This window comes from Neopsephotus bourkii, unplaced genomic scaffold (assembly GCF_033783945.1).
Source record: "Neopsephotus bourkii isolate Nb327-2 ecotype Australia unplaced genomic scaffold, CSIRO-AGI_Nbou_v1 NB_53, whole genome shotgun sequence".
In the NCBI taxonomy this organism is placed as follows: Eukaryota; Metazoa; Chordata; class Aves; order Psittaciformes; family Psittacidae; genus Neopsephotus; species Neopsephotus bourkii.
This window is the reverse complement of record NW_026900570.1, coordinates 8625203-8651132: the sequence shown is the minus strand read 5'-3', so window position 1 is coordinate 8651132 and position 25930 is coordinate 8625203. Positions and strand designations below refer to the sequence as shown.

Below are 25930 nucleotides of genomic sequence, written 5' to 3'. Positions count from 1 at the left end.
TTCCGTCTATTCACAGTAGCATAATTTGGCAGTTACAGTTCTTTCTTAATGTACAGTCAGCTAGAAAAATCTCCTAATGCCCTCTGCAGCCTGGGAATTTTATCGCCTGTCTTTTCTCATGATAGATTAATGGAAATGGGCTTTCCAAGAGCTGTGAAACAGATGTCAAAAAATGCAGCTAAGAACAGTGACAAGCTCTGCCTTCTGTGTTTCTTGTTATCCTTGGATCTTAGCATGGTTTCAAATCAGGATGAAAGAAACCATGTCAATATAACAATTTCCTTTGCTTGTGGTGGATGTTTATTGTAAGTGTTGCCTTCAGAATATTTTTGGTATGTTCAGAAATACGTCTGTTAGAACAGCAGGAGAAAGCCGGTGTGGGTGCATAGCTGCACTGTGCTGAGGAGTCTTTTTGCACTACAATTGCTAGCATGCATGGTAGTGTATAAGAAAGCAAAATGTTGCTTGCAGTTCTCCAGCCTTCCTTTCTCCTTGACTCTGGAAATGAAAAATGTGTTGGGATTTTTCTTTCTAGAAGAAACTAGTTCTAAAATAACTTGCATTACTTTAAGTATTTATTAAAACCTCTCATATACAAAAGCTTGAAGATAGAGCTCAGATCTTAAGGGCTTTGTTAATCTGGGAGTTTGCAGTTTGGAAAACTTACGCAGAGTTAAAGTACATGGCAAGTTTGTCTCACCATTAGAGGATACTTTTTCTTTACAGCCCCTTCAGTCTAGTCTGTTCTTTACATATGATTCTGAAGTTAATATTTTTAGGGTTTGAGGAAGAGGAAAGTAAATATACAAAGACTGTGAAATAAAACCAGCCTTACAGTGTGTTGTAAGCCTTACAGTGTGTTACAGTGTTGTGAGTAGCTTAAATCTGTAGACTATTTGCATGTGTTACGGTTATGACTAGATCACTGAAAGATATCTTTCCTTAAATCAATATTCAGTGGGTTGTTTCTCTTAATGGTATTAGAATGGGTAAGTTGTTACACTGAAGTATATCTAAATAGAGATTCCCTGTAGCTGCTCAATCATTTTATTATGTTCCAGCTAAAAGCAGCTCCATTATAATTTCATTTCTTGCTATGACTCTGCTCTCCTTTACATTTTTTTCTTTATTTTTAATTAAGATGCAAGATTTTCTGAGCCTGTGCAGTTCGAGTGGAATTTCTGCAGTCTGTATCCATCTGAGCAGAGGCCTTAGAGTTACGTTTGATGGAGAATAGATTGATGTTAATTTACCAAGAAGAAAAAAGTGCTGCAGAATTTACCACCCGTGCTGACTCTCCATAGCCTTTAACTGAAACATAACCATGCTACTGTAAGTTTGCAAAGATTTTCAGAGAACCTGCAGGTGAACGTTGGATTATTAATCAGGTTATTATTTAGAATCATAGAATGGTTAGGGTTGGAAAGGACCTTAAGATCAAGTTCCAACCCCCCTGCCATGAGCAGGGACACCTCGCTCTAAACCATATCACCCAAGGCCTCGTCCAACCTGGACTTGAACACTGCCAGGGATGGAGCATTAACAGTTTCCTTGGGCAACCTATTCCAGTGCCTCACCAGTGTCGTGGAAGTCAGTGGCTGTGGTCCTGTATTTGCACTAAGGGATGTGCCCAGTTTACCCAAATAAAATAAAACATCAGTTTAAGTTTATAGCCTAAAGGATTTCTTTATATCCATTACTTGCTTATTATTTTTCCAAAATCAGTTTCTAAATTCCTACCTTAGTAAATAAGGGCTTGAACCCATGTGGCACAGTGAAACATGTCAGTGGCAAGTACATGGCAAGGAACCTCCTGAAAGTGTCTGCTGACTGTCCTGCTGTTGTGTTTCCAAAATCTTGAAGGCTGGCTGTGAGACCCACCCCTGCTTAGTCTTTTCTGTCAGATATTTGACATAGAGATGACTCACTGCAAATCATTTAATGATTCACTGTTGCTATGCAGATAGCTTGGGCATTTTGATGTGCTTTTTCTTCAGGCGTCCCATACCATGTTGCAGGCTCAGATACTTTGAGGCGGTGTAGGAGATCCCTCCGTCATCTGAGAGGTCAGAAATACCTGTACTGTCCCCAGATATACTTCTCCAGTGTGCAGTTACAAATATAGAAAAATACTTCCAAGTTCCCATTACCTGATGCAGAAGCATTTTGTGGAAACACTGCATTAGGTGAGTTCAGAGCAAGAATCTTGCTCATAGAAAGTGATTTATTTTGTTACTATGCAAATCCAAGCATGTTTTCTTATATATTCTCTTTTTGCTTTGTTGTAGCAAACTGAAACTGAAGAAAGTTTTTACCCTTAAAATATGTTTAGAGACATTCAGCTTTAATTTGAACACTTAGAAGAATCACTGCATCAATAAATACACTGTTAAAGGTTAATTACTCTCCCAGTTAAATACAAGTTTTATCTTAATGTATTTTTCACTACTTCCAGCTATTAGGTTTTACTGTGGCTTTAATAATACATTATATCACATGTACTATGTACTTATGTGCCCCTACAATTTCTAGTTTTATTTTTTTCTTCTTAAGAATTTAGTGCTCATCCAAATACTGCTGTCAGTGGTTCTTGGGCACTGTGCTTTCTCACATATCAGCTCTGACTGGTAAGTGTAATCATTACCAGAGTGATAAATTATATTTTTATTTCCTAGGCTTTTATTCCATTAAGTAATCAGTCATCAGTTTGAAACACAATCAGTAGTCTTCTCCATGCAGACCATTTTTCCACTGCTCTTTTTTCCCATTCTTCCAAAATGCTCTGGCTGTATTCTGCTCTTTTTCTGTCCTGTTTGTGTGCTGCTCTGATTATAATAGGGGGGAAGCTGTCTGTCCTATAGCCCTTGGGACATAACTTAGTCACAGTAATGCTAGTCTGTACTGTAGGTTGAGCCTGGACTTCATGCTGGTGCATTATAGAATCATAGAATAATTTGGGTTGGAAGGGGCCTTCAAAGCTCATCTAGTCCAACTCCTGACAATGAGCAGAGACATCTTCAACTAGATCAGGTTGCCCAGAACCACATCCAGCCCGCCCTCGAATGTCTCCAGGGATGGTGCATCCACCACCTCTCTGGGCAACCTGTGCCAGTGTTTCACCACCCTCATTGTAAAATTTTTTTTCCTTGCAACCATCTTGAATTTCCCTTCTTTTAGTTTAAAACCATCACCCCTTGTCCTATTGCAACAGGCTTTGCTAAAGAGTCTCTCCCCATCTTTCTTATAGGCCCTTTTTCAGTACTGAAGGGCTGCAATAAGATCTCCCCTGAGCCTTTTCTTCTCCAGGCTGAACAACCCCAACTCTCTCAGCCTTTCCTCATAGGAGAGGTGCACCATCCCTCTGATCATTTTTGTGGCCCTCCTCTGGACCCTCTCCAGCAGGTCCAGATCTTTCGTATACTTTTTATGCCATAAAACAACAAAACCTGTGAGAGCCTTGTCAGCAAGAAACCAGTCCAATTTATTACTTTCTAGTTCTCAAAGGAAGCTGAAGATGGCTTTCTAGAGGACTGCTTGTAAATGTCTTTGGAGGGACGCGCCCTGAAAGATGTGCATGTGGCATGGGTGCCACCGACACAGCTGGAAGGGCTGGTGCTGTAAGGGTTTTGCCTTCTGGTGTTGGACTTAAGTTATGTGAAGAACTCTTGCATGCTGTTAAAAATGCCTGGTCATAGGTGTTATCTGCACCTGCATCTCTCTCCATGTGTGGTGAGCCTTCAGCAGCGGGGTTCTGGCAACCAAACCTGGGGGTGCAGTGAGGGAGCAAAGAGCTGTGCCTTTCTGCCTTGGGGAGCTGTTGGCTTAGTTCAAGCAGTAAACACCAACACTTCAAATGACTTGGTAACGCAAGCTGCCAAAGACAAGACAGGGTCAGTCATACCTCCCAAGAATGCCTGAAGCCATCCATAGTCTTTCCCTGTTACCCTGACTGCAGCTGAAACAGAGTCATGGATGAATGCTGCACAGCACGTTTCATCCGTGGTTTTGTGTATGCCACTGTTCCGTAGTCCTGAGAGGGGAATACAGGCAGCGGGCTCTTCCTCTGCTGCTAGGCATTCACATAGCTGGGAAGAAATCCAGGCATTTGGATCTGTTTGCTGGCAAATTGCCCAGCAGGGAAGTTTAACAGTGTTTGTGCCTTGTTCTGGAGGGAGGTTGTATTTTTAACTGCACTTCAGGTGGGAATTACCGCACCATTAAATGCAGCAATATTGAGATTGCACAGCTTTACTAAAAAGCAATGAAAATATTGAAGAAATAAGCAATACTAATTTGACCTTATTTTTTTGTTTTTCTTGGGCCTGAGGTTTTTTCCTTGTTATTGGTTTGAGATGCTTTCATTTTATTTTCTCTTCTAATGAACTGTATATGAAGAGTATGTAGCACAGACAAGCACAGAGCTTCTTGCTTTTCCTAACCCTATAGAAGCTTATATTAAGCTTTGATAGAGCTTTGGGATTAATTAGTTTTCTTCGAGAGAAAATTAGTTATTTTTATTACACCAGGTTTGAGTTTTGCACTGAGGTTTCATTTTAATAAGGTGACTGAGGCATTGGAGGAGAGCATCTCTGATGTCTGGCCCTGCTATGTTTTCTGTGAATACAGCTTTTACAGGGCTGAGCTATAGATCAAGGCAATATGCAAGCTGGATCTGCTGTATCGGCTATATCTTTTTCATTTAAAAAAGAATTTAAATAAAAGCTGTTTTTCTTGAAAGTTAAAGCATACTTCTGCATTTGAACATGCTTTTATTTTTCTGTTTAATATTTTTGTAAATGTCTTGGTTTATTGATTTTACTTTGGGAGATCATGATACATAAACACTTTGCTGTTCTGGGATTCTGTGATCTCTCTAATATGATGTGAATTTGTGGCCTGTGATCATGCTGTTTTTAAGATGTACATAAACTGCAAATGGTGGTTCATAATTGTGGTTTCTGTTACTTTACTTGTAAGGGTCACCTGAATTGGAGTTCTTTCTTACAGTTTCTTAGTGTGCAGTGCCTGTTGCACTGCAGATGAGAAGGGTGAGGAATACTGTCCCTCCCATGCTGAGAATTTCTGTCCTGCTTTGCTGAGTATGCCTGAGACTAAGGAAGTACCTAACTTGTGAAAAATACTCAGTTCCTCTGCTGAAAATGTTAGACCCTGGTACATCATGTTCTAGTAGCAGTTGTCTTTCTGGTAGAGACAGAATAAAATGGACAGTGATTCCTGAGAAGAACAAAAGCTATCATAAATTCCATCTAGTTCTGAACAAAGGCTTCTAAGTATCCTTGGAAATCAAGAAAAAAAAGAATCGCCCATTACTTACCATATGGCATTGGTTTAGCTCTTGCTGGGAGGTCCTGACTGTTTTACACCAATGATTGCCTAAGCCCTCATTTCAGAAGCTTGTTCACGTTAATAATTGTTTAAGGGAAGGATGGATCTTTGTCTTCTTTGGTATGTATGGACTTTAGATTTTAGCTTTAATGGGATTCACAGCAAGAATTCAAAGTAGCTTTCATTCTCAGCTTTGTTGCTGGAAGCATAGGGACTCTTCATCTGAGTAAGCAATAGTAAAGTTCTTTCCCTGCTTCTCCTCCTTCTCCCTAATAAACCGTAGATGGCCTTGAGAGAAAGAGTCAGAGTCTGAGATTTTGGAGGGGTTTTTTGTTTTGGTTTGGGTTTTCTCTAGTGGGATGACTCGTATGGAGAATACTTGACATAGGGAATGGTTAACAGTGTCTGCCTCTGGTGGTTGAAATCTGTCTAAAAGGCTGAGTGATCAAAATAGATTTTGTAGAATTATCTGCTAATTTTCTACTTTGCATGGCTTTAGATGAAGAGTGATATGTATGATACACAGACTAATATTAGCTTGTTTACAAGAACTTCTAATAAAGGGGGCTTTGGTGTTTTTTTCCCCCGAAACTTCTCTAGTTCAGCATGTTAAATCTTTCAGGCATTGGTGTGCGTATCATCTTCCTTGGGAGATGTTTGTCATAATTTTGGAGCATAATTAAGGAAATTTTTTTTTCAAGATTTTCAAAATTATTTCCTCCACAATGTATTCTCTCCAGCTTTTCCTATAAACACATCTTCTGTAACTTAAGGTTGTTCAGCCTGGAGAAGAGAAGGCTCCAGGGAGACCTTACATCAGACTTCCAGTACCTAAAGGGGGCCTACAGGAAGGTTGGAAAGGGACTTCTTATAATGGCATGTAGTGATAGAACAAAGGGGAATGGCTTGAAACTGAAAGAGGGTAGATTTATATCAGGTATAAGGAAAAAATTCTTTACTCTGAGTGGTGAGACTCTGGGACAGGTAGTCCAAAGAAGCTGTGGCTGCCCTATCCCTGGCAGTGTTCAAGGCCAGGTTGAACGGAGCTTTGAGCAACGTGGTCCAGTGGAGGGTGTCCCTGCTCATGGCAGGAACTAGATTATCTAGTTTCAAGGCTGCAAGTAAATGATCTTTAAGGTCTCTTCCAACCCAAACCGTTCGTGTTATGAGTAGCCCTCAAATTTTCTTTGGGGCTCAGTGTACAAGAAAATGGATTTCTGAGAATTACTAGATATCTGTATACCTTTAATGGCATAGGAAATATTGCAGGATGTGATTTCAAAGTCTGAGAAGGCACTATACCAATTATTTTTTTTCTTTTTTGCTTTCACATTGACTGGTCCTGTGAAATGTAGACAAGGTGATTGAGGGTGTAGGGTCATGTGCCTGTGTGTGCATGTGATTTGTTCTTAGATGACATTCAATATCATTTCTTTTTTGTTCAGGGAAGAAGTCCTTGCTTCCATAACACAGATGCACATCAAAGCAGCATTCTCATTGGAAGTTAGCTTACTGTATTCCTGATTCACTGTATTTTTTGTTGTTGGCTAGTTTTTTTTTTAAATAAAATATTTAGCCGTGTAGATGTATAATACATTTTTACTTTGCAAGGTTGATAAATCCACCCCTCACTGTTGAATAATTTGTTTTCTCAATATGTGTAACATTTTTACTAGTTTATACAGTTTATTTGGTAGAAATATTTGCACAGTAAGATACTTTTTAACACTATTAAACTTGCAAAAAATAAGTCCAGTGGCATATTAGATGTGCTCTTTATTATATAGGGAAAATAATTCTTACAGTTCTTCCTCTATCTTATCTACTTTTATTATTGCAGTTATCAACTTCTGTAATGCAGTTTCCTGGTTAAAATTGCTAAAGAATTACACCCTATGTCAGTAGTGATCTCTTCACCTCAATCACTGCCAGCTACTACAAGCCTTTTCTCAGGTGACAAATACTACCCATTGCATGAACACCACTAATGTAACAGTTCAAAAATTTGGGTGGGTGTTCCAAGGGCTTCTAAGGTTGCATGACTGGAGGTTTTGAGGCCAATGCTAAATCTATGCTTCTGTTTATTTGAAGTAATAAATTATACTGTAATCCTCATTGGTAACCGTCTCAGACCTAGATTTACTGCAGAAGCTTCTGTAGGTGGAAGCTTGATGTTGAAAATTAATCAGGCTTGTTCACTACAAAATGAGACCAAGTAAACAGCATATTACCTGCTTACGTCTTGGGACTAAGATCCATTATTTACTTCAAGCTTGGATTCTTCTACTTGCTTCTTCAGGCTTGGATTATTGGAGCTCCTAGTGTGTACAGTGTTAATGTGTCTGCTTTTGTATTTGTCTTGAGAAACTACTTGCTAACACTAAAATATGGGCTTGTGGTCGAATGGATTTCTTTTAGCAGAGGGTCCGGTTATGTTGTATTTCCTAATGCTTTGGGGTTGATGCTATTTATAGTTAGTGATGAAACAGAGTGACAGAGATCACAGTTAGTGGATGTCTTTCTGATGTAATAACACACAACAGTGTTGTTATATGAATCCTGCCATTGTGCTCTGTCTACTCTGTAAAAGAGCCATAGCTTTTTATAGCAGCTTTGTGTTGGACCTTGACATCTGCTAATCAAGTCTCAGTCTGTGAATATTGCCACTGTGTTTGTGTTAGGCCTCCAAGAATATTAAGTCACCTGGGAACTCCTGATGTGGAGATTATTTAGCTGGATTACAAAAATCTCAAAGAAGTCTTCATCCTAAAGAAGCTGGTTTTGTTTTAAAATACTGAATTGTGAAGAAAAATCAACCTGAGGCAACAAAATATGCCAGCAACCAATCTCATGGGATCATCTTACCAGGATGATTCTCAAAAAACCAGTTCTTTAAATTTCCTTCAAATTCCTTAAAAACCTTTAATGAGATCTTTAAACAGTCTCTAAAATTGGTAGTTTTATGCCTTCTCGTACTTCAGAATAAAGTGCAGGTAAGTATGTAAGCATTATATTTATTTTTGTAAGACAGACCTTAGTTCTGTATTCTGCAGTCTGCTTATTTTCACCTTCTGTAAGGGCTATTCAGGTAACTGATCTTCCTTTCCTTCTCCATCCTCTAAAATTAATCTAATGCTGGCTGAAGTGGACTGTGTAATGTGCTGCCTGTGCATCTTGGGACTTATTTAAACCCACGTTTTTAATTTGGTAGTTGTTATTATTAAAATTTTGAAGGAAAATCTAGAATTGGAGGATTGAAAACATATACTTACTTGGTTATGGAATCTGTTGCTCTGAAGAAAATTGACTTAATGGCAACATAATTACATTAAATCCTTGATATTTAGAAATAATAATTTACAGTGGAAACAGCTAAAATAATTATTCCCCATTTTTTCTTACACATTTTTGACAGTTTGAAGTTGTTAATTTGTTCGGTTTTATGTTCTAATTAAATGTTTCAAATTATTTTCATTATCAGTTTCTCCCTGACTAAATCACTTTGTGAAGTATTGCTTTCCCCAAAATAAGTGTGATTTTTACCTGCCATTCATAAATAGATATTTTTATACATTAGGTATGCCCCTGAGTAGATTGGTTCCATTGGCTTTTGTGTACTGGTTGCAGATCAGCTGTGGTGTTGCCGCCTAGCTTCAGCACGCTGCCAAGGGATGAAGTGGACCTGGGGGGAGGTCCTGAACTTACTGGAACTTGGTTTGGTGGTTGGGTTTTTTTGGTCTCCAGCCCTCCCTCCTGAGATAGGTGTGCCTGTTGTGGGTTTCCAACAACTATTTCCTATAAATACCTGAAAAATGTTGTGTGCAACCAGTGCTCTTCTTATAGCTGCTTTTCGTTCTTTGGCCATGAGAAAAACCTGCTTATCTACTTTGGTTGTGTTTTGTTATTTGTCTCCATGTATTTGGAGTCTCCTTGAAAACTTGATTAAGCAGTGTTGATAGGATTGGATAGTCTGTGCCTTGGGGCTTATGGATTTGGGGTGATTTACATGTTTCTCTTTAGCGTGGGCTCCTTGTGGAAGAAGTGTGTGTTTGTCTAGAGAGGCTGTGTTTGGGCACTGCTTCAGGGAAAAGCTACACAACTCGATAACCAGCTGTGCTGGTAGAATGAGACAAAACACTCAGGATTCCTCTTGGTGCCAGTTATTGAAAATATTTCAACCGAATAAAGCCTCACCTAAAACCCAAACCACCCTCGAGTGTTTTTCCCACTGTTCTGAAGTTTGGGAGTGTATTTATCCCCTCTTCAACCAGCAGATAACTACAGATGGACGTGTTCCTTCAGGGCAGCACAAAGCCTCTGAAACGTCAGTCTTGTTTTGTCCGTCTTTGCCCACAGCTCTTAGCAGTTTCAGAAGGGGTGTCAGTGATCTGACACCCTCCCTCTCCAAATTTCTTTTCCCTTACACCTTTCTGTCTCATGTTTTCTTCTTTTTTCCAACTGGTGCTCTCTCCTCTGTGGAGCAAGGCTCAGCAGAGCAAGCTGGAAAGAACTGTGAGGGTGTTGGCTCTCTGCAGCTCGTTGCCACAAGTACTTTTAGAAATGTTTGCTTTCTGCTGCATTATGGGTTTGCTTCCCTTGGGCATTTTTCCAGTATTAGAATGTTAATGGGAAACAGTACCTGTCCTCTTCTGGTGAAGTTGCTATATCTGGAAGCTGTACGTGTCTTTCCTTCTTCAGGTTTTAGTAATAAAAGGTTTAAACTCTCTGCTCACTGAAATTTTCTGTGCTGTGTTTCTCTGTTTTAACTTAGCTTTCCCATTGCTACTATTTGCTTATTCATTTTGGTAATGCAGCTCCATTTTACTCAGAAAATGATCTCTCCTACCAATAGCACCAGATGTTTTTATCTACTTTTTTTTTCCTTAACAAAGACATCTTTAATTTTGGTTGAAGATTATTCCTAAAATAAGCACCACATTCTGCTGATGAATTTGTTTGATTTCTTGCAATTAGTAATAATTTTGTTTGCATAAGATCTGAAATGGCAAATTGTAGTGTTGTTATGTTTTGTTACATTTTATAATTTCAGTTGTGCAAGGCTCAATATTTTATTTTTAAAAACCTATCAAGAGAATGTTGCTTATTTCATCTGTCATCTTACTATATTCAGAGATGCTTGTCTGTTATTCAGTCTTAAGTAGACCTTTGAGTATACCTTCTTGTGCCTGTTTGCTTAATGCAAGCTGTGGTGTCCTGTAGACGGCCATGATTCTTGCTAGGTGGAGAGACCTGTAGAGGTTTAGTGATACTTAAGATGAAATATATACATATTAAAAAAAAAAGTGTCTGCTTATAGAAGGAAAACAGTAGAACTAAAACAAGAGGAATTGCTGCTGGGCTAATATATCTTTTTCCTCAGTTTGGCTCATTGAAGCAAGGGCTTGTCCTAGGAGTTTATGCCTGCTTTATGAGGTGCATGTTACATATACCTTAGATATGGTTTGGTTTTGCCTTCTGTTTGGTCAGTATAGATTGAATCAAAGTCAGTGCATCTTGCTGAAGTACCGCAGAGAGACGAACCAGGTCTGTTTAATAATTTTAAATTTGTGGTCTCCATCTTTGTATCTGGTATGACCTGTTTCCTTTCTCTCTTAAAATCAGTACCTGATTTCTGTGTATTCCACTTTGAGCTGGAAAACTTTTGACATCATGGAACAACTGAGCTAATTAAATTTGTTTTCTCTCAACTTTAGAGACACTGTCAGCTCATTAGGGATACTTTTCAGTGGTTAAACATCGTGGTTCATTTGCCCTTTTACTCTGTTTTAAGCAGCCAGCATACAGAGCGTGCATTTGGAGTAGCATTGGTTCTTGCCTCTGTAGAAGAGCATGTTTTGTGTTCAATAGTTAGTGTCTGAAGAATAACAAATTTGCCGTTTCAAGTATAAGTGAAGCTTTGTATAAGAACCAAGTTAAAAGAGTAGATTCAATAACTTGTTTGCTTGTTTAATGCAGCAATGGAAATGATTTTTAAAAGATACTTCAAAAAGGACTTGTCTGGACTTCAGTACACTCAAGGCTTGAGTGTCCAAAGATGAGCTCTTTGAAGCAGTAGATTTGTCCCCCCTTTCCATGGTTTTCAGTACCTGGGGAACAATGAGAGCAGGCAGCCTGGCTTTTGTTAGAAAAACTGGGAATAAAACAGTTGGTGACGTGTGCAAAGTGGTAACAGAAGATGGATAGAATTAAGTCAGAGCACTACAAAACAAAAATATTAATAGAAACTCTTTTTAATATGATCTGCAAAATGCCTACATTCAAGGCTTCTGTTCTGGTTCAGGACTATATTTATTGTAACTAACTTCTTGAAGTGTTTTGTGAGAGGAAGTTTTTAGTTCTGTTTACGAGACACAGCTGTCAGTAAAGTGTTTTGTCAGCTCTAGTGGAGAGGTAACCTTATTCAATCTCAGCACGTTCAACAGTTGCTCTGGAAGGTAAAAAGTTGAATCAAAACTGCTGAAAATGTATTTGATGCTGCAAAATAGTATTCTGTGTCAGATGGAAATCCTTGCAGAACTAGGTAATCTTTTGATGGATGTATTAAAATGGGCACTATAGTTCAAGGCATACTATAACAGTAACCTAGCTTATTACAGTAGCAAATACTAGCTTATGGCATTACACTGTTATTTTTTTAGGAAGGGTCCTCTGGAGATTGTCTAGTCCAACCCCCCAGCCAAGGCAGGGCCATCTAAAGCAGGTTACACAGGCTTTTCAGAGTAGGCTTCTGCCTTTATCTAGTATTTACTCTCCTGTTCTCACCTTCATCTGCCCTTTGAAGGGTTTTCCTTGCTTTTCCCCCTTCCACTTACAGCTGTGCAAGTTCCAGCTGTGGATATGCATCCCTGTATGCCCATCTGCCATGTGCAGGTGGTGGAAGGGTGTTGGTGGAGAGCCCTTACTTGTCCTTCGTGGTTCATGTACAGGCTGTGCTAGTTAATTCAGTTGGCAGACTGAGCTGAGTACCAATTTTTGGTTTATAGGCCTTGCTGTATGGTCATGTTTTGCCTTTTCTAAACAAAAGTCGGGTTGATTTCATCGTGTGGGCCCCAGGGTGTCCTCCTGTGGTTGGCAGTAGGAGGTGCTGATGCCCATTGCTTCCAGCCCCAGCACCTGGATGGCACAGCTGTATCTGCAGTGGCATTAGTCATCTGCTGAGCTTCCTCACTGTTGGAGGGAGTATTTATTGCAGGCCAAGTCTGCATGTGTACTGCATCCAATGTAAATGAAAATGCAGTTTTAAATTTCATTAGATTATTTTGCTGGATTGTAACTCCCTCCAGAAGTAGAGAGTAACCCTGCACCCGGTCCTGTTGAAAAGAGCAGTTAAAACCACATGGCTAGGCACAGGGAAAAGGACTGAGACATTTCTTTTTCCTTGTTTGGCCATGGTACCCTGTTAAAGTATTTAATTTGTCTGTCAACAAGCTGTTACACAGTGACGTTTCTAGTTTCCTCTGTTTCCTGAGTGGTGGTATGTATTCTGGATAAACTTGGATCTGGGTCCACGTTTACGGTACCTTAAACTTCTGTGGAATATTTGGGTTCAAGGTTTCCAACCAGTGGTTTGGTTTTCTTTCTATCTTTTTTCCCCTAGTGATGCTGTTCAGGTGAGGTCCAGTAGTGAAGACTGTTTGGGAAGGCATCACGTGTACTGACGTGTGCCTGGCTGGGGCAGTTACGTAAAATCCCTAAATGAGCAGGCATGATTTCTGACGTAGCCTTTTGCAGCCCAGGAGGAAGAATGTAGAATAAAGACTCATCTTAGGCTTGTGTGGATGTATATTACATCTGTCAGCCTATTGCAGTGTACGTAAATGCACCTCTAGCAAAAAGAAAAAAGCAGATGGACTCTGGAGCTATCAGCTCTTTGTCAGTCTCAGGGTCACTTAGGGCTACTTCTGAGTTTTTCCCACTGGCCCACGATGGCTTCCACATCAGAAATACCTGCGGGGCAGCACTGTCACTCACTCGTCACCTCTGTCTGTGCCCTCTGGTAAAAGGGTGACAGTGCAGAGTAGCCATTCTGTGATGTGAATGTTCAATCTGTCAAAAACTGGCCTAAGAGCTAATTTCCTGGCTACTTTTTCCTTTCAGTAGGGATATGTTGTTCTTGTAGTTCCCTGTGCTGCTTCATTTTAACCCTTTAGTTGAGTAAACAGGCTCCTTTTCAGTGTATATGGCATAATGTTCTAGTTTCATTGAAGCTGCTGACCAGGCACAACAGAGCCAATAATTGGGATTGAATGTGAATGAAAGCCAAATCTTTATTTCCCTCATAAATGGGTAAGAAAATAAAATTAAGAAAACAACCAACCAAACCACCTCCCCTCCCCCCTTCAAAAACCAAAAGCCCTTTTATTTTTAGAAGAATATCTGTAAAGGCTGGATTTATTATGTGGTTTTTGCTTTTTTTTTTTTTTTTTTTTGTTTTGGTTTTTTTTTTAATAGCCAAAGCTTTGCCCTGTTTAGCACAAAAATGCAGTTGACATTTATGTGCTTGTACATATTGGTTTTGAATTTATTATTTTGAAACCAGTGGCAGTTAGATCTCCAGCTTTTATGCCTGTGTTGTGCACCATAATGCAAAACTTACCCATTCCCTGGCCAGCAACAAGAGAGATTTATAGGACAAAAATGGCTTAGAACAGCAATTCCTCTTACAGGTCTGAAGCTTACCTCTTTTTATACAATGTTAAACATTGTTTTATCCACCCTTCTGTATACAGAAGGCAATCAGTATATATGAGTTTGAAATTCATAACTGTCTCTTAGAAATAAGTTGTGGAAAGTACCCTTGCAAGCGATCATCAGGCCTGTATTAATCCCACTTAATGAAGTTGCACAGGTGCTTCTGTCATCCCTAGTATTACTTATTTTTAAATGCACATCTCTCTTGTTCAGAGAGTTTGTCTCGTGTCTCTTTATAAATGTAAGCAAACATTTCAGTCTGTAGAACCTTTGCTGTTTTTATCAGTATCAAAGAATTATGTAGCATCTACGTATGTGTCTTAAAAATTTAACTACCAATTTAATAATGAATGTAGCCTTATGAAGATGTGTACCTTTTCTAATGAAGATACTGTGACTCAATCTTAGTTATTTAGAGGAGTGTCAGTGTAGTCTTAAAGAGAAATAAAATTTTAACTGTGTTTAGGTGCTTCAGTGGTTATTTCATCAGGGATAGGAGGGTCTGTCCCCAGAAGAGCTTTAAATCTCACTATGATATTTCTTCTTCTGTCTTTATAGTGATGTGTAATGAGCTTCTGTAAATATATTTTTTTCTTATCACTAGCAAACACATAAAGAGAGTAGTTGTGAGTTCATAGGCGGCATGTGTGATGCTTATTTCCCTTGTGCTAAGCATGGATGATGCATGCGTTAGCATGCACAGGAGATGGCAAAAGACTTATTGCCGAGACTTGTGTTTCTTAATTTGTTTTTATGATTGAAGGTTTTGGCATTATAATACACAGCTGAAATATTCTGCCCAAGTATAAATTTTAATTCTGCATATTTTTTGTGGTACAGAACAGGAGAAAGTTTCTGGAGCTTTGCAATAAACATCTGCCCTGGATTACGACAGGCCTAATGTTACTGGCCCTACAATTAGTTTAGAATCCTTGTAGGTGCAGCCCTCTGTACTGTTTTCTTTCCCAAAGCAATTAGTTGTTGAGTACATGCCTTTTTCAAATGTGCCCCTGATGAGTTCACAAGCTGTCTGCTGTGTGCATGTGATTCTCTCTTGTTTGTACCAGTCATTTGTGCACAAAGCAGAGGAGAGATCAGTAACATAATATGGGACTTGCAGGATCCTTCTACGCCTGCGTTTATGTGGCAGTTTATTGGTTTTTTTTCCACCGTCTGTTCAGTTTGTTCCAGCATTGAAAACGAAAGTCTTTGGAGACTTAAATAGAACAAAGCCTTTTTGTCAGAAGATCCTTCAATGATAGATGCCTTAGAAATGTTGGATAGGTATTCTGCAAAAGTACCTATCGCTCAGAAAACCACTTAGTTCTGCACTCAGTGGTGTATAAACATCCTTAATTTAGCCTTAGTCTTTCATCTTGAATATAGAATACCAGGAAAATACTATTGCTTAGGCTTTATGCTAAGAAAACCAGGAGGGTTCTGATAAGATGACAAAATACCAGTGAGCTGAAAACTGACAAAGTTTTAGACAGGAAAAAAGATTTAATGCTTTGCTCTTTGACATCATTTGTAACTTGAGTGATGCCTGCAGAGGGGGAACCTACATCTGCCTACTCTTTTATTTATTTCTTCTGTCTTTTGTCTACCGCTTTTTTCACTTTCCCCTGAAATTTTTAATGCTAGCGTCTATGAGATGTTTAAGGAGGGGAAAAGCAACTGAAATGTTTCCTGAGCCATCTGTGTGAAGTTTCTACCAAGACAGGAGACCCGTAATGAAATTTATATTATCAGGTTATATTAATTCTGGTGCCTGGCTCCATTGTGTGAGATCTATGAATTGTATAAATTATATATGCATAATATACACATTATTAAATTAGATATACATGTCTCTATCATACATTATTTTTTTTTTTAATGTACTCATGCACTTTTGTTTGAGTTAAGGCACAGAACATGTGAAAGAGATAAATGTGTTTGGTGGGTGCATTCTCCTAACTTGTCAGGTATCCATGGTAAGAGTGCAGGCAGTGTGGGAAGCCTGGGAGCTTGCTAGAGAAACTGGAGACGGGGAGGCAAGGATCAGTCAGATGTGCTGGGAAGACAAGTGAGGATGTTGCCAGCTGTCTAGGAGGAATTAAACTGTTTGAAGGGCAGTGAGCATGGGGAGATCAGAGAAGCTGCAGACCATATCTTGAGAGCAATGTGCTTAGAAAGGGTGAGAGCAAATCCCATCTCCAGCACCATACTATTTCAGTTTTAAACACACTTTTAAAAATCTCAGTGTCGTCGTCTTGCCATTCTCCAAACACTAGAAAAATGTAGTGGTTTAATTGCATGCCATTGGAGGGAAAGGGGAAAAGGGAAGTTTGTGTTGGTTTGGATTTTTTGAGGTAATTCTTCTTCAAGTGGAGTCAGTTTCTGTTTTGTGTCTCCATGCTGAAATGTTCACAAAATAACACATAGGCATTAGATTCATCTCTCTCAGCTGCGCCTGGAGGCTGAGGTGATTAGCTGATAATTTAGGCTTTATTTAGCAAGATGGGTTGAGTGTGAGTCTAGCAGAGGGATTTTGTTCTTTTTTTGGGACACCTAGTGATATATAAGTGCAGTTCAGTATTATAGTGTGTTTTCTGTTCTCATGCAAACCCCTTTAATTCTCCTTTTTTCTAGGCCACAGCCCTCCTTTAACCTGCTTTATGCTTTAGCACACTTCCCTACATAGCAATCTTCTATTTTAGCAGCTACATTTCTTATTTTGAAAACATAAATTTAGTGTGGCCTTTCCTTGTGAAATAATTGATAAAGCTTTTGCCACCCAGCTTTGGCATCCATGTGACTCTCCAAAGTTACAAAAGCTCCTATCAACTTCTGAGTCAATCATGGTGTTTTGGGTCATCTCTTGCATACTGTGACTGTTCTTCCCAATCTTGGAGCCCGAGTGAGCCCTGCCAGTTTATTTCAGACTCTGATTTTGGTGCTGGAATAATGGAGATACAGGTAGCTCAGGTGTTGCAGAGTGGGTCACCACTGATGCAGCTGTTTGTTCGGTGCTACATATATTTCTGCATGGATAACAGTGAGTAAAGCAAACACAGGAAGTTAAGTGAACCTAGTGAAGAAATAACTGAGTGCTCAGTGTTGATATTAGAGGAGCAGAGAGAAGTAAAGTTGTCACCAGTTTCTCTTCTGCTAAGGTAGAGGAAAGAGTGAAAACATAGTAAACATAAAAACAAAGCCCTGGGGCAAGAGAAATAAACACAAAAAAGGGAAAAGATAAATAATGTAACCTTGATAAAAGTATATCTGGAGGGGAAAAAATTGAACTCTGTAAATACAGGACAGGAAACCTAAACTCCAGAAAAGAGATGTTTGAATAGATAATGCTGTATGTTACTGTAACATTGGAGTTTGTTGTAGAAGAAAATATAACATCTGGAAGGTGAAAGAAAATTAGCACTAGTAACAGGTTAGCGAGAGTAGACACATGGTGGTGTGAATTCCTGGCTGATGATAGAAAAATAATTTATGCTGGTTAGCAGCTGTAAGGCCACCAGCACAGAGGAAACCCAGATGCCATTAGTTAAGTCTTCCTGTCTTTGCTTCTCATTGCATCTGGTGATTTTAAGACAGATCACCTTTATGTCCTTGTTCCTACAGGATATGAGAATAAACATGTAGTTGCTGTTCAGAATGAACATTTGTATTAAATAGCTTAATGCAATTTACCTCAATTTTTTTAATTCAGTCTGACCATAATTTAGCTTTCATCATAAAATTGTTAGTGCCAAGGGACATATTTTAAAGATTATGAGGACCACTTAGGATCATTTTAATCAGTTCCATTAAAGAATTGAGCTAACCTTCCTGCCAAGACAGAGCATAGCATGCTATATACAGACGTATATATGGTGTTTAATAAGCAGCAAGTCTTATGAAGTCTCTCTTGTTTTCTTTTTTCCTTCTTTTTTATTTTTTTCATAGGTCTGTATTACCTGTGCCCTGTGCTGCTCTGCCCCATCTTCCTCCTATTTTCCTCTCTCTTTTATTGGACATGAGTGCTGTTCCTAGCTGGAAATCTCAAGGGTGCTGCTGATCTGCCACCACCCCCTGGAGTGAACCACCACTCCCTCTTTCCTTTTAATGAGGTCTTAATATACTGCTTTTCCTGCACCTGCCTGCCAGCTTTCCCAAAGTGTGCAGGCAGCTTGTCCTTTTGAGATATTTAGCCTTTTACCAAAATCTGTTCAAGCTGCGTCTGGGTTCAAAAAATACTACAGGACAGGGCTGACTGTTAACACAGTTGCATATGCCTGATTTCCTTAGGAAGTTAGCTAAAAATAGTATTATGCTTTAATATTTATCTACAAGCCAAGAAACTGACCTCATCTATTGTCTGTGAGCCCTGTTTGCGGACAATAAAAATAAGCAAATACAGCATTTCTCTGTGTGTCAGTTTAGAAAAATTTCCTAACCTCGACAGTAAGACTCTCCATACTTTTGTACTTTGTTTTTTACCCAAATACATCCTATATTTTCTCCTGCCTTCCCTTTCTTCTTTTTCCTGCTCTTTACCAGTGTGATAATAGTGTTTTGTGATTTAAAGTGTGATTCCACCTTGGAATCTGCAGAAATATAACACCTGTCTTCTCAGAAGAACCACTTAGTTGTTTATTTCATCCCTCTTCTGATGTCAGTCTTACATATTCTAGCTGCTATTAATTATGCTTAAGTGTAAGCATAGGGCAGATATGTTTTAACCCCATTACAGGTAACAGATTTCCAGTTGATTAGAGATATCTGCTATAGAACTGGATGAAATACTGAACGCTTTGCATGTTGCTGTTCAGTCTGGCACTCACAACAAAGATGCAAAATAGTGATGATCTTGGTAGGCTTACAGGTGTGCTTGTGTGGTGTAATATTAGCAGCATAGCAGGCTCTGCTGTACTGTGAGTGGATGGAATGCTGACATAGTCATAAGGTCCCTGGAGATGAGGTTCAGCAATCTTGCACCTGCATAAAATATTCTATGTAGGTAAGCGCAATTTTCAGTAGACCAGAGCTCACAGGGAAATGAGTGCTGCTTGATATTTAATGAAGAACTGGAGATTAATGACACCAGCAGCTTAGCTACTTTATTTACTTGGTAAACACACAGTGTATGAGGGCACACATTAATGGGTATGAAAATGGAACATGAAAAACTGTTCGGACAGCTTCATGGTTTTTATTCTTTGTTGCAGACCAAATGACATTGGGCAAGCATTTTGGTATCTCAGTTGATGCTGAGGCTTGATTTACATAGTGTTTATTCAGAATAAGGATAATCGTAGCTGCTTACTAGCATAGTATGCTTTGTCATTTGCAGACAAGTATTTCACAGACATTTTAAAGGACCGTGTCATTTATTGCATGCCTGGGAAGCTGACAGCTAAATAGCTTTTGTTGTGATGTTCTCCCCCTGAATTCTAGAGCAGGAACCATTCATTCTCTTGAACATGTTATTGCACCTGACAATAAGAAAAAAATGTTTATCTGTATGTGGTCAGCTATGAAGCACAGTTCCTGTTCCTCAAAATATTTTGCATAAAGCAAATACAGTGTAACATTTCTTGGACATGTTATGAAGCAGATGGGCAGTGGGCATTCTCTGTATGAATTGTGTTATAAATGGTGCATTCAAAGAATATTACAATCCAAAAATTGAACACTTGAAAAATAGGAAATGTCAGGAATTAAAACTGCCTTTCAAACATAGTTAATCTTACTATTCCCCCCTTGTTATGCTAATTCCAGAACCACAGACTCTTTCCTACCTTTTTCAGTAGCATATGTCACATAAAGGGCAGCTTTTCTATGTCTTTCACTGTAGGTTCAGATCTTCTACTATTCAAATCTTGTTCCAAGGCAATTTATGCAATGGTGCTTGTGAGCACAAGTGTTTTTCCTAGCCTTTTGGGAGTTTTATTAGGTTTATCCTTAGCACTGCCGATGGTGGGTTGATATGCAGAGTAATTTTGGGAAGGCCTGCTAATTTAATGCTTATTTATAAGTACTCCTGAACTAATTTTTCCTGGTACTGAGCGTTACGTAGTGGCTCATGTTCTTAGCAAAGCTGGTAAGTTGTTGTTTGAGGGTTGCAACTCTTGATTATTCTGGCAGCCTTTTAATCGGGCCTTAGGAAGAGTTGGACATGCAGAATATGAAGGACTTGCAGCCAAGGACTGCCTCTTAAGTCAGGGTTTTTCCTAGCAGCAAATAGGCACTGTCTGGAGGCAGAGGAACCAGGGTTGGTTTTTTCTGCCAGCATGAGAGACTGGTTTCTCTTTTTACAGTCTACTGCACACCTGTTTTCTGTGATGAAAGGGAGAGGTCCTTCAAATAACTGTTATTTTAATTCAGTGCTGCAGATTTGTTCCTGCAGCTAGTGTATTTTGTGCATTGTGTCTAGTGCCTCTGTAATCACCTGGGGAGAGGGAAGTTTACACTTGGGATGAGTAAAAGCTGTCAAAATGAAGGAGACTTGATTAAAAATGCACATGGCCCAAACTGCTTTGGTTGAACTTCCCAAAGTCTGAGAACTGTGCTGAAAGCTTTCTGGTCACTTAAAGTTTTCCAAAGTTTTAACTAATAGGTCGAAGTCTGCATGTTGGAAACATAAGCTGATCAGCTGAGGGGGTTGGAGAGACTATTAGCATAGGCAACAAAGATCGTTTGGAATACAGTGTATTAAAAAAAAAGTCATATGTAAAATAATACTTTGTGTATTGATTTCAGTTGTGAGGCTGTACCTTCACTTGCATGAGTGGTAAAAGTTTCCTTAGTCCAACAAATGGGGAATACCAGGATACCTCAGGATATTTAGGGTAATCATTTAGAATATAATAGTAAGTATAATGATTCAGAATATTTCAGGATAATAGAAATTCAGGATAGTTCAGGATAATAGAGATTAACTGGGAGCTCCTGCTACGTATTTTACAACTTTCACTTGTAGTGTTATATGCCAGTTACTTACAGTCGTGTTACTGTACATTTTCTTGGCTCCCTTCAGAGAAAAGAGCCTGTTGTATTGTGTGCCTTGATTTGCAGACGCACAGATGAACCTTTTGAGGACAACCCCATAGAGGTAGTTCATTAAATCCCCCTTGTCGGCGGCATGGGAGTTACGCCTGAATTCTTGATAATCATGTGTAAGTTGAGTTGTGCATTACCATCTGTACTCCACATGCCTTTCTTGTGTCATAACTGGCTACAAGTAAACTGACCATTAATTCTCTAGTCACAGAATGATAGAATTTTGCTCTTTTGGACTTTCTTCTCTTTAGGCTCTAGATTGCTTCTCTTAATATTTCACATAAAGAAAATACTAATTTCAGTAAGGGAATATGGGAAAGTATGGTAGGAAGTAGGTAAAGAAATTCTGAAGGGAAAGCATAATGGAAAGGAGAATTTATGATGTTTGGGTATCCCTCTACTCCAGAACATAGCTTTAGTAACAAAAGCATTCATATGAAGGTTACACTCAGTAGTATAATATTACTTCTTTATGGCCTCTGTATTGCAGAACAGAAATCTTGACTGGGGTGGTGTGGACCTCTGAATGATGACCTTTTGAGTAGTCAGTAGCATATCACTGGCCCCACCTGGCATGTTTGAGAGCAAAATCTGTTGTATCATGTCATGCCATCAATCTGCCTCAATCTGCCAGCTTGTGCACCCTTCTTCCACAGCATCCGCTTAGTACTTCAGGATTCAGAGTGAGATGAATGAATGGTCTTCTTGCTAGAATATCTGGTAAGTCAAGGGGAACGCTCTCCTAAATTTATGTCCTGTAGTGTGGTGCTTATGTTTCCAGCATAGCATTCGTAACTGTAAATGTTATTAGCTTTCGGAGTACTCCATCTGCCTGAGCTGTGCTGCATTTATTTAGTTCAAATAGAAAATATATCCGTTTAGCGATTATATCATGCATTAGGAGGATTAATTGTGTTTGATATTTTGTTACAGTAGCAGATATTAAATGTGATAGTGAAATTATCCTTATGGGCTATATAAAATTGCAAACTAACTTCTTTTTCTTTTTGACCAGTGAAATTTATATTGGTAATAGCAAACTAGCACTTACTTACTTAGAGTGAACACAGAATATGTATGGAGAAATCTCTGGAAATATTGGAGGTATTTCAGCTTCTAAAGGCAAAAAAGCATCCAGGGGTGTCTCTGTAAATGTGTGGGGGGGGAGAGAATAAAATGCATTATTTCCCTTAGTCTGTCAACTGCATCTTTCATTTTAGAACAGAACATTATATTGTATTACACGTTTTTTTACAAATGTATGTGGTTTGACTGAGTCTGACATGCTCTACCAGTTGTGTTTATTTACTTTATTGTACATCCCCCCACGCCCCCCCTGACAGTTTGCCTTACTTTATGCAAAGGTATTAAAAATATTACTAGTATTCATCACTAGTTTATGTTGCCTTAAAATAGTTTGGCAATACTGAGCAAAAAAAAATAATTTTGCATCGTTATTAAAAATACGTTTTAAGTCAAGCTGTTAAATCTTAACTCTCTTACGGAGATAAAAATTACAGAGAGAATTGTGACATATCATGTACCTGTGTAATCTACAAAGTTGGTTGAGCCTGTGTATTTAAGGAGTATTTATTATCCTTATGTGGCATGAAGGAAAAAGTGTTGCTGTGAGCCTTACAATTACAAGTAGAAGGGTAGCAGCTAAAGCAAAGAACCAAGTTACTTTTAAAGCTGCCAAACTAACTGAATGACTTTTTATTAATTATTCATGAAGACTATATTCATGTGAAGTCCTTCATTGTCTGAAATGTCAGACTTCCTGCTATTTCAAAATGAAATATAATAAACCTCTTGGTGAAAAGGTTCTATTTATACACATTCAAGCTCCAGAAAGAATGATTGTGGTAAATAAGACCCAGGATCTTTCTGGATGTCTGATTTGTCATTTTTTTGAAATCTGCTTTGTAATGATTTTCACTGTTAGACTTTTAGCTTTCTGATCTTCCAACTAATCAACCAAATCTGTATAAATCTGGAATGACTGTGCTGAGATTGTTATTTAGTATAAAATTTTTCTCTGGCGGCTAAAGAGTTTTTGAGATTTTTTTGAGATTCTTTATTTTTCTTAAAAACTAGAAGTCGCACTAAAAGCGAAATAGCCTTGTGGTTTCTTGTGTTAGGTAAAAAACACTTTGTCCCTTAGAATGGTAATTCCTAGTAATATTTTTTTTCCTCTCATTTTTAGCACACCTTATGTCTTTATTAGCATCTTCAACATCTTTACTTCTTTCAATACTGAAAATAATTAGATTAATTTAGCTTTCTTACATTTGTCCATCATTGTATCGTATCATAGGGAAGAAAATAAATAAGGAAGAGAGGGAATGTTGATAGACCTCCAGGTTTACCCCTTTCCTCAGTGACTGATTGTCCCTATTGCTAAGTTACTTGTAAATTCTCCTGTCTTGGTCCTCTGATATTTTCCGGTGGTGCTGCGTTTGCTGTTTTCCACTGTCTGAAATGGGGGACTGAGATTCAGTAAATGTTGGTTTATTTGCATTTGCATTCCAGATTCCAAGGTTGTATTTTCTTAGAAGCCGAGCTACGGGATGCAAGATTTTCTCAGCCTTCATGAAAAAAGGCAACATTTTACTTTTGTGGCATTGAGAAGATGTGTTTCAATCTTTAAATGTAGTGAGACCTGTAGTGAGAGTCATTGGCAGAACTGAGAGGATGACTTGGGAGCAGTGCAATGCTCTGTCTGGTGGGGAATTGTCTTTGCATTGCTGTTCAGCCTAGTAGAGAGTGAACTAAGAGCAAAGCTTTTCATTACATCAGGAGAACGAGCAATTTGCATTTTCATTTAATTTCATTTGCATTTTCAGTCACTGCAGCCTACTGCCAGCTATCAGGATTATGCTAAAAATCAATTATTGGAGAAATGCTTGATGAGAAATACAAATGAGCATCTTTTATTTCTTTTTTTTCCCTGTTTTCCTTCACATGCTCCAGTCAGTCTCTGCTCCTTGTTGATTTTGTTATTCTGCTGTTTCTGTGTTTTGCAGACTCTTGTCATAATTTTCCTCTTGAGCTGCCTTTGCATGCTCCTTGTGAAATATAAAACAGAATGGAAAAAGCCCTCTCCATGCTTGCTTGCTTGTTAGTTAGTTTGTTTTTAATGTAATATACTTTTTTTCCTCAGAGATAATAGACGTGTGGGAATTCAAGCAAGATGAAAAAGAGAACACCTAACAGTGAGACTATAGCTTTTAATTTAAAATCTTCCTGAACTAACTCCAAGATCTAACGATACTTCCATTAAAAACAAACAAACAGGTATTATTGGACATCTTTCACCAATACATGGTGGGTCTAAAACATCTTGTCAAGTAAAAAAACATGAAAACAGAGCAAGGTACCAAAGCTAGAAGGTGAGGGAGCCAGATATTCCTATCCTCTTTCACTAATGATTGGTGACATCTCGCTATGAAATAACAAGGCCACAACATGTGTTTTTGTGATTTAAAAATAGAACTATTTGCCAGTCTGCTGACATAGTCATTTGTGCTATTGATCATTGTAGATTAAAAACAATAGACTGTTCTCTAGCCAGCATTGTAGTATGGCAGAGTGGTATTTGAATGCCAGTTCATCTGATTCAAATTAAATAGGGAATTTACCTGTGTAGCACTTGTTGTAATGCATGATAAATTTCAAAGGTGCAGTACAAGAAGTGATGTTTTAAATCTTTACTTTATATTTTCAAGTGTTTATTAATAGAAACTTGATTTTGGAGAAGTTTTGTAGCAAAACGTCTTTTCTAGTAGCAACTGTAGATAGTGGTATAAATGGTTGAATATGCTTTCCTGTAGTAGTTTTGAAGAGGGGTGTTGTGATCATTGCAGCTGTGTTGCCATAAGCTTTTTCAAAGCTTGAACAAAGTCTAGAAGAAAGAAATAAAAAATCAGATTCTATTTTGGGTAAGGATGTATATTTTTCCTTATTCAAATAAGGAAATTGGAAACTTGGATTAACATTCATGTTTACATTTTCAGTTTTCTCAATGAGAATAGGTTGAGTCTGTTTTATATGGTAATAGTTTTTGTTGACCAGAGGGTAAAGATCTACAGGTTAGATAAGCAACTCCACAGTTTAATCTGTAGTTGATTACAAAGATTATTCTTTATAGTTGTTATAAGATGCAATTTTTTTATTTATTTACAATAAAATAAGGTTGCCCAAATGTATGTATCACTAACAATATGCAGACTGCTTCAGAATGATAAACTGTCTGATGTATAGCAAGGATGACTACTAGTGACATTTCATGCCGTCTTCCAAGGTGCCAGCAGGGATAGTTGTGCTTGATAAATATAAAAAATACATACTTGAAACACTGCGCTACAAACAACTCACTTTTACATGTGGTATATGTCAGGTTCTAATTTCAAGGGATTTAGGATTTAAAAGAAATGTATAAAAACAGTTAAAAATGTCTTATTGGATAAAGTAAGCCATGTACTAAGAATGGAAGGAAAGGGGAAGTATTCATGTATTTCTTTAACTTCTTAAGGAGCTAGATAGAGCAACTATTGTGCTGTTTCTAGAGCCTTTCTCTGAATTTTTGAACTGATGGTTTTATCTCTACTGGCTTTATCTATAGTGTAAGTTAGCCTTCTTTTTTTCAAATCAAATTTTACTTCTTACTCAGTTACGTTAATGAAAATAGCTTCTGCACTTACAGAAGAAGCCATTACTGACACAAACTGGTTGAATGTTTGGCCAGCAGCTTACGTTAATTGAACCTTTTTAAAGCACTGGTTGAAAATGTAAGGGAAAACTTTAGCAAGCACCCTGAGGCCTCAGCCTA

The 25930-nt window shown here is 38.4% G+C and overlaps 1 protein-coding gene across 2 annotated transcripts in view; it reads left to right on the top strand.

The window, feature by feature from the left end:
- The window catches only part of CCNY (cyclin Y), a 120709-nt gene that overhangs the window by 26807 nt on the left and 67972 nt on the right, over positions 1 to 25930 (top strand). The window lies entirely within an intron of this gene.